This window comes from Equus asinus, chromosome 20 (assembly GCF_041296235.1).
Source record: "Equus asinus isolate D_3611 breed Donkey chromosome 20, EquAss-T2T_v2, whole genome shotgun sequence".
Classification (NCBI taxonomy): domain Eukaryota; kingdom Metazoa; phylum Chordata; class Mammalia; order Perissodactyla; family Equidae; genus Equus; species Equus asinus.
Genome location: NC_091809.1, coordinates 98,671,868 through 98,688,486, shown reverse-complemented (window position 1 = coordinate 98,688,486; position 16,619 = coordinate 98,671,868). Strand labels below are relative to the sequence as shown.

Below are 16,619 nucleotides of genomic sequence, written 5' to 3'. Positions count from 1 at the left end.
ATAGAGAGTCCAGAAAGAGTTCACATATATCCTCAATTTATTTTTGACAAAGATATGAAAGTATTTCAGTGGAGATCAGTCTTTTTCACTGGTGGAACGATCAGATGCCCCTCTGTGAAGAAGGAGAAGTGGGGGGGGGGGGGGTAGTAGGGAGAAAGAGGGAAAGAGGAGAGGAAGGGGCATGTGGAGAAAAAAGGAGAAGTTCTTTTGTTATCCCATGTGATAACCCCAAAATTGGCATGAACTGGATCATAGATCTAAATGTCAAAGCTAAAATTGCAAAACTTATAAAAAAAAACACAGCAGAAAATTTCTGTAAACTTGAGGTAGGCAAATATTTCTTAGAACATAAAAAAAGCACAAAATATTTTTTAAAAACCCAATAAATTGTGTTTTATCTACATTTAAAACTTAAAAAACTTTGTTTTTTGAGAGATGCTGTAAAGAAAATTAAAAGACAATTCACGGACTAGGAGAAAACATTTGCAAATCACATAGTATCTGATAAATGACTTGTGTCAGAATATACAAAGAACACAGCACTTTTAATCAGAATGAACCAACCAATGGAATAATGGACAAGATATCTGAACAGACACTTTACCAGAGAAGATCTATGGATGGCAAACAAGCACATGAAAAGATGTTCAACATAGTCATGAGGGAAATGCAAAGTAAAAGCTTAAGAAACCAACATATGTCCACCAGCATGGCTAAAATTAGAAAGACATGCCAAGTGTTAGGATGTAAAACAACCAGAACTCACACACAGCTGCTGGGAATGCAAAAAGACGCAGTCATTTTGGAAAACAGTTTGGCAGTTTCTTAAAAATAGTATGTATACACTTACTACGTGACCTGGCAATACTCCTTGTATTTCCCCATGAGAAATGAAAATAGATGTCCACACAAGGACTTGCGCATTCATAATAGCCAAAAACCTGAAATCATCATCAACTGGTAAATGAACTCACAAATTGTGGTGGATCCATAAAACAAAACGTTTCTCAGCAATAAAAAGAATGAACTACAGATAAATGTAACGATGTGGATGAATCTCAAAAGTATTATGTCAAGTAAAAGAAGTCAGACACAAAAGACTATTCTGTATGATCAAGTTCTATGAAATTCTAGAAAAGGTAAATCTACAGTCAGTGAAAGCAGCTCAGTGGTTGCCTGAGCTGGGGGTGGAGTGGGGATTGACAGCCAACGGCACGGGGCACTTGTTGAGGTATGAAAAATGTTCTAGGTATTGAGATGCTCGTGTGTACACCACTGTGTATATTTGTCAAAATTCATCACAGTGTTCATTTAAATGGGTGAGTTTTATACCTCGATAAAGCTGATTATCAACCAATCAATCAACAGCCGTAAGTTAGATCACATCATTCCCATGCTCAGGGGCCTCCGCTATCTTCCTATCGTGCTTGTCTGGAAATGCCAGCTCCTTGCCCTGGTTTACAGTGCTGTACATGGCCCGGCTCCTGCTCACCTCTCAGCCTCCTCCAACCACGTCCCCCTAAAGGTTTTCTGCCCAAGTCATGCTGTCCTCCTTGGGGAGCCTAGAACACACCAGGGCTATTCCTGCATCATAGCATCTGCATGTGCTGTTCCCTCTGCCTGGCATATCCCTCGCTCTCACGCTGATTCCTCACTTCTTCCAAGTCTCTATTTAACTGTCAGTTTATCAAAGAGCCCTTTACTCAGCATTCTTTTTATCATACCACCTCTTCCATCACTCTCCTTCTTCCACTTTCTCTTTTTTTTTTGCTGAGGATGAGTCACCCTGAGCTATCTTCTGTTGCCAAACTTCCTCTCTTTCGTATGTGGGCTGCCGACACCGCACGGTCACTGACAGTGGCGTAGGTCTGCGCCCGGGAACTGGACCCCGGCTGCTGAAGCGGAGCACGCTGAACTTAACCACTAGCCACTGGGGCTGGCCTTGCTTTATGTTTTTCGTAGCACCAATCATCGTCTGACATTATTTTATTTACTTACTCTTTTTTTCCCCGCTTGAATTAACTCCATGAAGGCAAGATGTTCTGCGGGCCATATCTCCAGCCACTAGCACAATAGCTGGCACAAAGTAGGCTCTCAAACACCCAGGTTATTCAATGAGTGAAGGAGAATAAAATCTCTACATATCAGAACCTATGTAATATAGCCAAAACAGTGCACATAGAAAGACTCACAGTTGTAAAAACTTATATTATTAAGGAAGAATGAAATTGAATGAATTAAACAGTAAATTGAATAAATTAAAAATAAAATGAAATAATCCTGAGGAAAACAGAAAGAAGGAATTAATAAAATCAAAACAAAAAGCAATAAATTAGAAAATGGACTGAGGACTGAACTAACAAATAAATCCAAAAATTATTTCTTTGGAGAAAAATGATAATGAAATACACCAGCTTATTTACTCTTGAATAAAAGGAATAAAATAGAGACACAAAAAATTAGAAATGAAATCAGGTAAATTAGGATAGATAGCGTAGAATTTTTTTTAATTATAATAAAAAGATTTGCTCTATACAAGGCCAACATATTTGAAAACACAAAATTGCTCTGACCCACGAAACTCCCCTTGATTTGACATTCTTTGGACCCCATCCTAATCACTGGCTCTCACATGGCTTTATTCTGCTCTGTGGTCCCTGCACCCACCCCTGCAATGCGGACCCATGAGGGAACTGAGGGAAGCAGCTGCCTTTGGTTACGTGACGCAGGAGCTGAGCATCTCAATCAGGCTGCCGAGTCAGCCCATCCATGCTCTGCCATTAACTGCATGATTTGATCTCCAAATCTCAGAGTCCTCATCTGTAAGTGGACTAATAACACCTGCCTCACAGGTGTGGATCAGTGAGGTGAGGGGCACGTAAGTGCTCATAAAATGGCAGATGGAAGACAAGTGCTGTATGACAGCACATACGTGGAACCTAAAAACGTTAAACCTGTAAAAAACAGAGTAAAATGGGAGTTACCAGGGATGGGGAGGGCAAATAAGTGTGATGGTGTTTAAGAGTACAGACTTGTCACAAGTCATAAACAAGCCGTAGAGATCTAATACACAGTACAATGAATACAGACAACGCTATTGTACCATGATTATCTGACGTGATAAATATCGCTGCATCGGCAATCATAGTACAACACAGAAATACATCAAAGTAACATGCTACACATTTTAAACTGACACAACGTTATGTCAAATTTATTCAATAAAATTGTTCTTTAATTTTAAAGATGAAAATGAAAGCCTAAGTGTTGGTTGGTCTTCTGTTGCAGCTGGGTTCTGAGTCTGAGTGGCAGGAGTGGCCTGGGCACTCTGGGGAGGTCTGACCACCGACCCACCCAGGGGAGCGGGGGAGAAGCCTGAATCACCGCACTTTCTCGGTCCTCTGACTTTTCAGCCAGCATTGGCTAGACTGCGACTGCCAACTCACCCCAGGAGTGTTTAAGAGACACAGGCCTTGGTTCAAACTAAAGAAGGCCTCACTCCCCATGGCCTCTGCTCCCTGGGGCACTTGGCCTCCACAATTTGCGGAATGCGTTTACAATGCATTTCTTGTGCAAGCCACACCACCAACTGCCTCTCTTGAATGGCCAGGAAGAAACCTGTGTAAGAAATGTCTAGTAGGAAGGCTTCCTTAACGCTGACCCCTGGCTCCCTCAGCTCACCAGTCCACATGCATCTGTTCCGGCAGACTCAGGCACACGTAAACATGGAGGAGGCAGTTAGCACCCCTCTGAGCTGCACAATATTCATTTATGCGGTGCTGGGGTGCTGTGCAGAAACTGGAGAGGATGCTTGCCAAAGCGTTTAGAGATTGTTTCCAATTACATCAGGAACAAACCAGCGATGTAAATAGGCATGTCCTAAGGCCCTTGTCCTGCCGGGCCCGAACTCTATGAAACCGCAAGGAAATGCTTTTGCATCCCAAAGAGTTTGTTGCCATGAAGTTCCAAGTAGAATTGGGTTGATTATTCCCAGAAAGAATGCAGAGTCAAAGCTTCCAAAGCAACACCAGTCTGAGTGCCATCGTTGCTCTTGAACTTGACACGCAGGTTGTCAGGGATGTGGGTCTTATTTTTAAAATAGGAAGTTAAATAAATGGGAAAAGAGAAAACAAAACAGTTGTTCCAGTCCAAATCCTTCCTGGAATCCTTACCAAGGAGACTGGGGCTCAGTGAATTAAGAACCGCAGCCTGTCACAGGTGGAAGGAACCTCAGAAACTACCTCCCCCAGGCCCCTCATTTTACAGCAGGGGGGCCGGGGCAGAGAAGGGCCTGTGCAGGGTGTGCATCAGGTCACAGATGGGACCAGGGTGAGAAATCAGGCTTCTCAGCCTTGCCACGGCGCTTCTCAGCTGCACCACTCCACAGCCCCGCATCGACATAGCTCGCAAACTGCATATTGTGGATTCAAAGTATCGAACCACTTGGGAACTTGTGGGTGCCAGATGTTTTGATCTTGTCCAGACGTCGTTCAACTTGATAGAGGAAGGTCTCAGGATACCTTGTGATAAAGTGCCTGTGAGCTGAAATTGAAAAGTGAACTAGGTGAATGTGATGGTCTGTGAATTTCAGGCGGCGTGGACCTCAGGAGTCAGGCAGCTTCTAGGTTGCCTCCAACTATTTCTCACTGCACTGCCTCTAGCACCCTGGTGCCAGCCGCTGTCATCTCTAGCCTCGGTGTCTTGCTATAAGACCGCTGGTCCCCTGCTTCCACCCTGACCCTCCTACGGCTGATTCCTGACACTGTAATTGCAGTGGTGCTTTGCCAGCATAAGTCAGATGTCACTCCCCCGCTCAAAATCGTCTTGGAGAAAGAACATTCTTCTTTGGTCATGTATATCCCAGTGGTGGACATGCTCCCTGGCCAAGATACATGCCCTTTTACGTTGATAGTTCGTACATAGAAGTCAGGTGTTTTCTAAGGCTGAGCTGGCAGAGTCGGCTCCTTCACCTTCCTCCCTGCTCGCTACCTGATGTCTAGGCAGCCCAAGCAGAGACTGCCCTCGATGAGTTGAACAGAGGGGAAAAAGCCGGGGCTCCAGCTCTTGTGACCATACTTAATGGTGCCACACTTGGAGCCCACGGCATCTACACAATAGGAGAGAATTTTTCAGATATCACTAAACCTAAAGGTTGTCTTCTTCTGCATAAAAATCCAGGAAAACTTATAAAAGCCCCACTAGCACAGTGCAGAGCATGGAAGAGAGAGACCCCAGCCCAGACTTGGGTTTGAATCCAGCTATTAAGAGTGAGAGGAAGAGAGGGAACGACAGAGAGATTCCCACGATAATAATAAGCAGACACTTTTCAGAAGGAGATCCCTAAAGATGAACAAATAGACTTGAGATTCTAACACTGCATGGATCCATGAAGGAGAACAAGCCATAATAGGGATATCCATAGCTACAGCGGGAAACTTAAACTAGACATAAACTGAGGAGCTGAGGGCAGAAAGACTGAGAATTATCTGCAGGTAATAGCCATGTCGGCTAGAAGGGAGCAACAAAGCCCACCAATTGGATAGAAGACATGGAACCGGAAGGGGCGCTGAGAAGGACTGGGTAAGAGGGAAGCAGATCGATGGGGTCAGAAGGTGCCCATGACGACAGACCAGAGCTATGTGGCTTTACTCACAATTGGCTAAGGGTTCCGCCGATCCCATGATAGGGAGAGGATTGGTGGTAAAATCTGAACCCCCTTAAAGTTCAGTAGATCCTTAAGGAGTAATAATCCTTCAACTTCAGAGTTAGGTAACACACTCACTGGAGATGCTTGATGAAATGCAAATTCCTGGGCCTGCCCAGACCAACCAAATCGGAATGTCTGCTGGAATCTGTATTGTTAACAAGCCAAGCAGGTGTCTCTGAGGCAGCTGGGCTCCGTGCTGGTCGTCAGGAGACCTCACCTTGCCAACCTCTGCTCTCATGTGTTTGCAGTCTGTTATGTAAATGTGTGGCCCTGTGTCTTCACATGTGCTCTTAATGAATCCTTGCTTTGGGGAAAGAATCACTGAATGAACTGTTTCCAGTGATTAACTTTGGGGAGATGAGATGAGGGCCAAAGGGGGAAATGGCAGCACTTTCCTTCAATCATTTCTGTTAAGTTTGACATTTTTCAGATTATTCATAAGCTATACATATGGGGACAGTAGGAGTTTTCTGGGCAGAGGGCTTAGGACCATTCTTTTGTTTATTTGTTTGGTTTCCTCTTAATACTTTAAAAATGGTAGCAAATTTTAGATTCAATATTTCATCACTCAAAAAGTGTTTGTTGAGTGCCTACTCTGTGCCAGGCACTGTCCTAGGTACTTGGGGCTACAGTACTTGCAGGATAAATACAAAATTGGGCCTGAACTGTCTGCTCTGTAAATTAAATGTAATTTGACCCTTGTTCATGATCAGCTATCAATGTTTTTATTTTCTTTATAGAGCCTCAGGTTGAAAGACTTCTCTCAGGTGGGTGGGCTGAGCCCTTAGGACAGAGTGAGGCTGGTTGACAAGTGTGGTATGACGTAGGGGCCAAGAGCGTACGTATCAGGTGAGACACACCTTTGCCCATCCTGCCTTGAAGAATGCTGTGTGGAGAGGGCTTATTCTTTCCTGCTGTGCTGCATGTCTGCACACAGTGGAGCAGAGACTAGAGAACTGAAGTTATAGACTTTGGGCAAGACTATCAAGCAAGATTAAAGTGGGTAGAAAAATGAAACTGAGATGGGATATTGATAACTAGCTTGAGGGCAAGTCTAAATCCAGTTTCCCTTCTTTTCTCCCAATTAAGCATTGTTCATTTTATTTTCTTTAGCAAGAGGGACTAATGATCGGAGGTGAGTGAGAAAGTTCCCATTTGCAAGAGATCCTCTCTTCCCACAGCACATCCACCTTCAAAAGCGAGTATCAACTTCCCTGAAGCAAGTAGATGTTGTAATACATGCTTCACATTAAAAGAAAGAACTTGAGTCTTCTTACAAAATACTGCATGTAGAGTTCTCAGAAATATACACATTTTAAAATTCAAATATAAGTTATGAGTTAACTGAGCTCCCAGAAATATCATCTTTGTTACGATTACCAATGATACTAATAATTATAGCTACTTGCTGTAATAAGTGCGTGTATTTCATCTTGTTTGACCCTCACGGTCTTACAAAATAAATATTATCATCCCCATCTTTTGGAGGAGGAAACTGAAACACAGAGAAGTTAAGCAACAGGTCCAAGACCACTCAGGCTACTATCAACCCAACAGCTTGTCTCCAAAATCTGCAGTCTTATCCACTTGCCCTCTGTGCCTAACTTCTCCTGTGGTAATGAACCCAGATGATCCATTAATGTGTGTCCCAGAGTACGAAAGAGGGGTGGATGGACACACCCGGAAAAAGAGAGGAAAGACTCGATCATCATCTTCCCTGTCCTGGTCAGAGCCAATTGAGCAGCTCCTTCAAGCAAGCCTTTACAAGATAAGGCCACTTTGTGGACAACTGCTACAACTTGGTTCCACAGAAGCCTCTCGTGGTCAATGCATCCGTTAGCCAGGCCCAGAGCAGTCTGAATTTTTTCTGAAGCCCGAAAGACTGAGACTTTTTCCATATGAAGTGGCTCTCTCTCTTTCTCTCTTTTTCTCTCCTCCATCCTCTTCTCCATTCTTCCTGCTTTCAAGGATCAAAAAATATAGGTCAGTAAAAGGTTGTAACAGAACTTAAATGGTAGATTTCACTTTTTCAAGTCAAATACACCACCCGCACTCCCTTTTGCCTTAGAAATTTTTTGTTGTTCCTTTAATTTAATTCAGCACTTCCCCAATTGTCTTTTATGAAACACTGCTCCAGAAGATGTTAACAGATCTATCCTGGGGTGACCCATGGCCAGATAAGTTTGAGAAATAAGGCTGGCCAGGGCCTCTTCCAGGAGCTGTGCTACGTCCATGAGCATAAGACTCTATGAAGTCACGCAGAAAAGAAAGCTGTTTAAGGTAAACACAACATTTAATTCAAAAATAAATATTTGTGGTGCCTACTGTGTGCTAGGCTCTGTTTTGATGCTGGAAATGCAGCAATAAATAAGACAGATAAAGTGTCTCTTTTCATGGGTCTTCTAGTACAGTAAATGCAACTTAATTGTGCACTAAACATTTTTTGTGACATATTAGTATCTTGGAAAATGTGTTCCCTTGGTCACCAGTATTGTAATGCCTTTCTACAGACATGTTTGTGTAATTTGAGTTATACTCTCATCTTCTGATGCTTAGATGGGGAAGGACATCCATAGATACAAGAGATACCCTTGGTCCTGGATTTATCTGGAAGATATTTATATGCTCATGTATAAGTACTATATTTCACAAAATTCAAAGAGCTCACAAAAAGAAAATCAGAATTATTTTTATTAATAAAAAATAGAAATTATTACTTAAAAATAAAAATTATCAATAAGACCTCATTAAAGAAAAATCTTCAGGTTAAAGATAAAAATCACATTTGTAGCCTTGCTTTGCTTGTTTCTGCTTATAATGTCTCCATCAGATGTTATGAAGGCATCTTATATAAGCGTTTTATTCTAAAGTTACTTCCTGGAGTAAGATATGGCATTGAGTTCTTGTATCATGATTTCTACAGGCATCGTGAGGCCGGTAACGTTTCCTAAGAATCTTTGGGTTAGACTGGCCTCAGACTGTCTGTTATCCTTTATCTGGAAAGGTCTTTAGTTTCTAGATTGAATAACGAAGAAGACTTTCCTCTCTGCTACTCTGTTCTGATTGGTGAGACTTGGTAAATCGAGGACTTTGGGTGGGGGAGGTAGAGGCACAAGTGAGTTATCTTTGGCAACTAGGCATAAAGAGGGTCAATAGCTACAAGGACAATGGCCACGAAGGTCAACAATTGATTAACAGGGCAGCAAACACTCTTTTCACCTCCTTCTGATGGTAACCGATGTGCCATCCCCACAGCCCTAGGCTAGGATCCCCATGTTCTCCAATGAGGGGCGAGCAGGGGATTTTCATGGTTGCATTCGCTTTTAAGAAAGATCCTTCAGGATCTCCTTCAGAAGAGGGACAAAGAGAACCTTAACTAGGGCAGCACAATGGAAACAGAAGTGTCAGAACAGAGGCAGGCGATATTTCAGAAATTTAATTACTGAGATTTTCTGCTAAAGGAAGCTCTCAGAGGCCCCTGAACAGCATCGCTCGTTCAGTTTGGAAAGCACACACGTACAACTCTTGACTGTCCAGCAACTATTTCTTTCAGCGAACTCCTTGACCATCAAGTCTCAAACTTGAGGATGAGGAATCCTCTTTTGTGTCACAGCCCCTTGAGTCCTAAATACCTGTCCTAACCCTATTCATCCAGTCTAGCCAGCCTCTGAGCCAGATTTCCATGACCCACATAGCACTCACTCTTACTTGGTCAACCAACTGTTGCTTCCTCCAAAGTTTAATTAGAGTCCAAAAAAAAAAGAGAGAGAGAAAACCTACACCAGGAAAAGCACAGCAGGTGGTGATGGCAGCGGAGTTTTATGTTCATTAATTCCATCAATCAGCCATTCAAACACATATGGAGTACCTATTAGTGTCCAGATACTCTGCCTGGTGCTGGGTGTGCAGTGGTGAATAAGAGAGATGAGATTTCTCTCTCATGAAGCTTACACCGAGGGGAAAGCAGACACTAAACAAACAAAACAATTTCAGAAGATGATAAATGCTCTGAAGACCATCAAACAAGGAAAAGTGAAGCAGGGTGACTGGGTGGGCTGTTCCTGCTTCAGAAAGGAGGGTGTGCATACAGGCAGAAGGACCGGCAGGTGCAAGGGCTCAGCGTCCTTAAAGACCAGGTGAAGGGCAGTAAGCTGGAGCACAGATGACGCAGGCTCGAGAGCAGGTTGGAGAGTCGGCAGGGGACCAGATCAGGCAGGGCCTTGAAGACCATGATGAGGCTCAAGTTCAGATTTTATCCTACGTGCAGTAGGATGTCATGGGGAAGTTTTCAAGGAAGGTTAGGACAGGATGTGTTATGTTTCAAAAGACCTCTCTGGTTGCCATGAGGAGAAGTGATGGCAGTACCGCAAGGGTGAAGCGTAAGAGAAGTTGGAAAGCCAATTTTTTAAATTTTCCCGTGATTCTGTGACAAGATGAACGTTACCCTTAAAGTGAAATTAGTTCATTAATATCAATACTGATAGAACTTTTAAAACATATACATTCACATACACATTCGAAAACATAACCCTACTTTACCTGTAGAAAGAAAATAAATCTCTATTTTTCCCAAAGTATGTTTTCTCATGCGTGTATTGGTAGATATGATAAAAGGTGTCATTAACTACCTTTTCCCCTTGGATTTTTCATGAATACATCACTGGTAATTGCTTAGGCCCCTTCACAACGGGAAGGGGATTACCCAGCATGACATCCATTGCTGTCAGAAACACACAGAAAGTGCTGGTATTGAAGAGATAAATGGGGTGAAAATGGCTCCCACCACCACCTACCTCCTGAGGGGTGGTGGGGCCTTCCCATCTGTGAGGGTGATGAGGACTTGGGAAACAGCATGGCCATTATGAGACCTTCCAGAAGTCTAAGGCTGTTGTAGAGACGCCAGAGCCTTGCGCCTTCCAGATTTCGTTAATTGCCCTAATATCAGGGCCTGCCACTTCAAGCAAAACTGCAATTATATAAGACTGGATCCTGCATACTGCAACTATACAGACCACGAGGATAATATACCGTTATTTCTTCCAAGAATTTAGAGGGACTCCAAACTAGGATAATAATTAAGCCTTGCTAGGCATGGATCCTTTTAAAACCTGCTTCAATGAATAAAAAGCACGTTTAATAAGTTCATGGATTTGATTTCATTATTTCCTTATTTTGTTTCAAACAAGGATTTGAAATGGTTTCTAGTATTTTATTTAAAAGAGAAAAACAGTTTCGAAAATCATGGGATTGGATCACCTTAAGGTGGTTCACATGGTTCTTAATTCTTTCCACTTTCTTCGTATGCTCGGTCAGTCTTCAGAAACAATCTAAATGCACAAGCAGCACTGTTATGGTATAAGTTCCCTCGGATTCTGAACTTTCTGAGTCCAAAGTAATGAGGCATGGCGTTCTTTACTTTCGTATGGTTACGTGTAGGCCCGATGAATTAGAGGCTTAGACTTGTCAGGAATCTTCACTAAGGATTCATTAAGTATAAGTGATGCTGGCCCATCATCCAGGAAGGAAGACCTGCCCAAATCCCTGGGGAACCAATCCCCCAGTGAGAGGGATGGCCGTGCTCAGAACAACGTGCCTGAGACTCTACTGTGTTCTCGGATACCTTCCTTCCCCCTAGAGGTGAGAGAAAGCTCGGAAATAATAGAATCCAACCTCCTCCTCTCACAAATGGGGAAGCTGAGATCCCAGTAACAGAAGACCTTTGCCCAGCGTCACACGGGCTGAGGGACGCAGTTAGGCCTATATCCAGGACCTCCTAACTCTTGATCATTTCACGGTGCTGCCTTTTCTTCATAAGTCCTCAGATTTCACACTGCAGGTCCATCTAGAGCTGGCCCATCTTAGGGAGGTAGGGCCCTCTAAGGGCCCTTTGAACAGGAGTGACAAGAGATAATCACAGCCCTAAAGCATGCAGGAGACCCCAGCAGAGAGCCAGAGATGGCAGAAAGTCTGCTACTCCAAAGCAGGGCTCCCCACCTCCCACAGATCCACATGGAACTCCTGCAAGTTACCACTACTCACCATTACCATTCACGAAGGCTCACCGTGGGCGTGATACTGTGCGGAGTGCTTGTCATGCAGGGTCTGACTGAGACTTCACAGAAATCCCAGAGGGTCAGGCAGGTAAGAGGTGGGCTCCGGAGACAGGCAGCCTGCATGGGAGTCCCATCCACTCTGCTTAATAACTCTACGATCTTATCCTCCCCATGTCTCAGTTTCTTCTCTGTTAAATAGGAACAATAATATTGCTAATTCCATTAAGTTGTCATGAGAAGTGTCATGTAAAGTACTTAGGAAAGCACCTGACACATGGTAAGTACTCAGTCAATGCTGGGATTATTATCATTTGTGTTTACAAATGAGGAAAGCGAGGCTAACAGAGAGCAACAAGTTCAAAATTGCACTGTAGGTGGAAGAGCTGGCATCTGAGCCCCAGTCCGCATAATGCCAAAGCCTGTGTTGTTTTTTATTGCGGTATAATTGACATAAAACATTGCATTAGTTTTAGGTTACAAAGCAATGATTCAATATTTGTATACATTGCAAAATGATGACCACAATAAGTCTAGTTAACATTCGTCACCATACGTAGTTACTGAATTTTTTTTCTAGTGATGAGAACTTTCCAGATCTACTCTCTTAGCAACGCTCAAATATGCAACACAGTATGATTAACTATAGTCCCCATGCTGTACATTCCAACCCCAGGACTTATTTATATTATAACTGGAAGTTTGTACCTTTGACTCCCCTCACCCATTTCCCCACCCCCACCTCTGGCAACCAGCAATCTGTTCTCCGCATCTATGAGCTTCAAAGCCTGTGTTATTAACCACACTTCTACTTCTAGGCCACTTCCCTTTAGGAAACTCAGCTGTAAATTTTGCTCTAGGTTCCATAGATAGCCAGTCGACAGCGCACTTGCTCTCTGAAACCAGCAAATCCCAGAGCATCAGAGCTGCCCTTCTCACTTGACCCAGCTCGCCTCTTCAGCTCCTTTCCGGCCCCTCCTTCCCTCACCATCCATGAGCTCTTGTTCTAGCTTTACCGAGATCGCCTACCTGGGATCAGCAGCCTCTATATTTTCATGACTCTGCCTTTTTCTCCAGGGGTTCCCTCCGTCTGGAGTTCCCCGTTCACTTTGCCCGTCTGAAAAACTCCCATTTATCTTACTTCCTTCTCATAAAGTTCACACCCACCTCCTCCGCCCTGAACAGAATTAGTCACTCCGCAGGCAGGAGCAGACTGGCAACGAGAAGAGAACTCCTGCGGTCAGTGGGACCAGGGTTAAGTTTCACTTCTGGCACTTCCAACCTAGGTAATTTAAGAAAATCGCTTCATCTCTCACAAGCTCAATTTTACCATCCATAAAATATGATTGGTGTCTTCCTCGCTAGATTTTATAGAGATTAATTAATATACCATACATAAAACTAGCTGGCATATGGTAGATTCTTAAAAAGTGATAGGCATTATGATGATATTTTCTACAGAATTCTGCCCAAATAACTATTTGAGACTGAACATGTTGTTCAATCATATGTTTCCACACCTGTTTCATGTACTAGACCATGAACTTCTCAAGCTCAGGATGGTAATGCCTTGAGGACAGAGCACAGTGCCTGGCGTAGATGAGACACTCCAGGCATGTTGATTAAATTGATTAAACAATCAGCGGTTCGTTCATTTGTCCGTAGAACAGCCGTTTGGGAATACAGGAAAGATAATGGATTCAATAGGACATGTGTTCCTATAAAGAATTAGAACAGACATGAAGTTACTTATTAAAGATCCCCTACATCAGTGGCTTCCAGACTTCAGTGGGCATTGGAATTACCTGGAGAACTTGTTAAAACACAGGTGGCTGCCCCCCTGCTCCCGCCAGAGCTTCTGATTCAACAGGTCTGGAATGCAGCTTCATAATTTGCATTTCCAACAAGTTCCCAGGTGATGCTCATGCTGCTGGTCCAAAAACCACACTGTGTGAACCATGGCCCAGCCGTCATGCCTGATGCTGTCTTTAAGCATCGTCTGATAAAAGCAGTTCAGTTCAGCTCAACTGAAGAAAGTTTCACTAAGAACCTAAAGGATGCAGGCAGAGTGCAAAGGGTAGCCCTCAAGGCTTTACTACTTTGGTAAATAGAACAAGTCAAAACACAAGTGAGATTAGCACCACAATTTTTAGAGGTCTCTCTTGAAACTAAAGACCACCATTAGAACACCACCACCACTGTGGTAATAATTGCTGCAGGCAAGATCCAGGGATAAATGCTAAAATTAGTGAGCAAAGCATTAAGGAAAAACAGGATATTTGCATAGTCTCAAAGTGTCTCCACCAAATATTTATTTCTTACTGGGGTGATTTTAACATTTGTTTACAAATTGTTTGCTATTCCTCCCTCTAGGAGATGGGGCTTAATTCCCCTCCTTCTGAGTGTGGGCTGGATTTACTAACTCACTTCTAACAAAGGGAGTGTGGAAAGGGAAATGCGGTAACTTCATACTGGGGAAACCTGGCAGACACCACCCTCACCGAGAGGTCGAGACTAAACCAGAGGCAAGTCACGTGGAGGTCATGTTCCTCCTGAAGTGCTGTGATGAGCGCACTTCACCTCTATGGTTTTCTACCCAAGAATCCGTAACCTCAGTCCGTCTAATCAAGAGAAAACAATGGGCAAACCAAATTGAGGAACATTCTACAAAATAACTGGCCAGCACTCTTCAAAAGTTTCAAGGTCAAAGACAAAGACCAAACAAATGTCGCAGGTTAGAGGAGATGAGGAGACATGACAACTAAATATAATACGGTATCCTGAACCAGATTCTAGAACAGTAAAAGGACGTTAGTAGGAAAACTGGTAAAATCCAAATAAAATCTCTAGTTTAGTTAGTAGTTTTGTTAATTTCTCAGTAAATTTCTCAGTTTCAATAAATGTACCATGGTTATGTAAGATGTTAACATAAAGGCAGGACTGTCTACATAATTCCAAGGGCCCAGTGTAAAATGAAAACGTAGGGCCACTTATTCAAAATTATTAAGATTTCAGGATGGCAACAGCAGAGAATAAAACCAAAGATGGGGTCCTTCTGAGCATGGAGCCCAGTGAGATGGCATAGGTTGCATCGTCATGAAGCCAAGCCTGCATTTGGGGAAGCTGGGTGAAGGGTATGTCAGGAGCTCAGCTGAGCTGGAAGAGAGAGCTGAGCTGTCAGGTGTCAGGTGTCAGGTGTCGGAGTAGCCAACTAAAGCAACAAGTCAGAAAAGAACGACTTAAGCCTTTAATCACTTCCTGTGATGGTATAAGAGGAGAAGATGCCCACGCCCCCTAGATCCCCCATGGACGGGCCACCAGTTGAATGTCAGGTGAACCAGCACGGATGTGGAGGTCACCTCACTGCTGCCGGAGCCCTGAAGAAGAGGCCCGGGCAGTTTTATGGACGCTGGGGTTGGGGGAGGGTGAGGAAAGTTAGAAGTAAAAAGGTACTGGGTACCAAGAACAGGGAAAAGTGTCTTCAGGTTTCCCCTCCTCCCCTCAATAAAGGGCATTTAGCAGAGGAACCTGAGGAAGACCTCAGCCAAAGCCTCAGAGAAAGAGATCTAGGAAGGAGGGTGCCTGGGCTGGGAACATGAGCGTGTGAAAGATCAAGACCAGGACGGGCCCGGGGGCCTGAGACCTTGCCTGAAACTCCCTTCAGAGACTGCAGAGTGCTGGCTGTGCGTGCAGTCCGGCAGGGGCAGTGTTCCCCTGTGAGGCCAACCGCAGAAAGCCTTGGTGGTAACTGCCTATGATTGGGCCTAAAAAATCACGCATACGTTTTTTTACCTAGGAGGTGGACTCCTAAGTATATGGGAACTCTTCGTACTATTTTTGCAAGTCTTCTATAAATCTAAAATTATTTTAACATCAAAAAAATTTTTTTTTTAAAAAGGCCCCTGTTTTCATTCTATCATTCTTCATCTCCCAGAACTACAAACTATGCTATTTGTAACGGAGCCTCATAAACCAGTTTCTAAAAACTAGTTTTTTTGGCCGTCTTCCCACAGGTCTTAGACATGAACCACCGAGGCTGGACCAGGGGCCTTGGCAGACCTAGAACAAGGTCTGCTTTCCCTCTTCTCCTCTGCCTACAAGCAGCTCCTTTCCCAAATGCAAATAATCGCCTTGTACAAACAGATGCCTAGGAGCCGGCTGCCCCATCCTTTCCTGGGACATGCGTGGCCAGGGCGAGCTCCACCTGAAGGTCCCCCACCAAGTGTTCACTGAGGCGGCTGCCCTCGCTTCTCTTCACTCAAGTTTCTTCCTCTATCTCTGACATCTCCCATAAGTTCCCCTGAGTGCCTCAATGCAGGGAACTCACCAACGCCTCAAGTTCACTAATTCCAGAAAGGTGTTTGTCCCATCACTACCACACAAAAAACTGCTTCCCTCCTAAGATCTGATTTTTAATGACAATTTCATCTTCCCGATCACCTGGGGCTTAGAACCTTAGCTGCACTCGGACCTTGCTCTCTTTCTCGCCTTCAATGAGTTATTCAGGAGTTTCCACCTCATCAATGTCTCTCCTCTGCTAAAGCCCTACATCCATTCCTATACCACGGTTTTTGGTATCTCTTTCCTGGCTTATTGCAATAGCTTTATTATTCATTCTACTGTCAAACCTTTATGCTATATCTTTTATATGCACACCCTTTCTTGCCTCTGAGCCTTTGTACAGACTATTCCTATACTCTTCACACTCTTCCATCTCTCCCCCTAGCCCTCAAACTAGGTAATTCTCACCCCTCCTGTATGTATTTGTTGAAGCATCACTTTCCTCCCTGCTCCTGCCCGGGTCCAGGTTAGGCGGCACGCACAGCCCCTGGGTTCCCCCTAACGCGCTCTATTGTAGCTCC

At 43.8% G+C, this 16,619-nt stretch overlaps 1 long non-coding RNA gene across 3 annotated transcripts; it reads right to left on the bottom strand.

The window, feature by feature from the left end:
* Positions 1 to 2,357: 2,357 nt before the first annotated feature.
* Positions 2,358 to 12,891, bottom strand: LOC123279048 (uncharacterized). 3 transcript variants are annotated; one of them, XR_006516855.2, is made up of 3 exons: positions 12,787 to 12,891; positions 11,747 to 11,948; positions 2,358 to 7,667 (listed from the first exon to the last, which is right to left on the bottom strand). It is a non-coding gene; the product is annotated as an uncharacterized lncRNA (long non-coding RNA). The 3 variants fall into 3 exon arrangements; XR_006516857.2 differs by having other exon boundaries at positions 2,358 to 7,664; XR_006516856.2 differs by having other exon boundaries at positions 2,363 to 4,542.
* Positions 12,892 to 16,619: the final 3,728 nt, after the last annotated feature.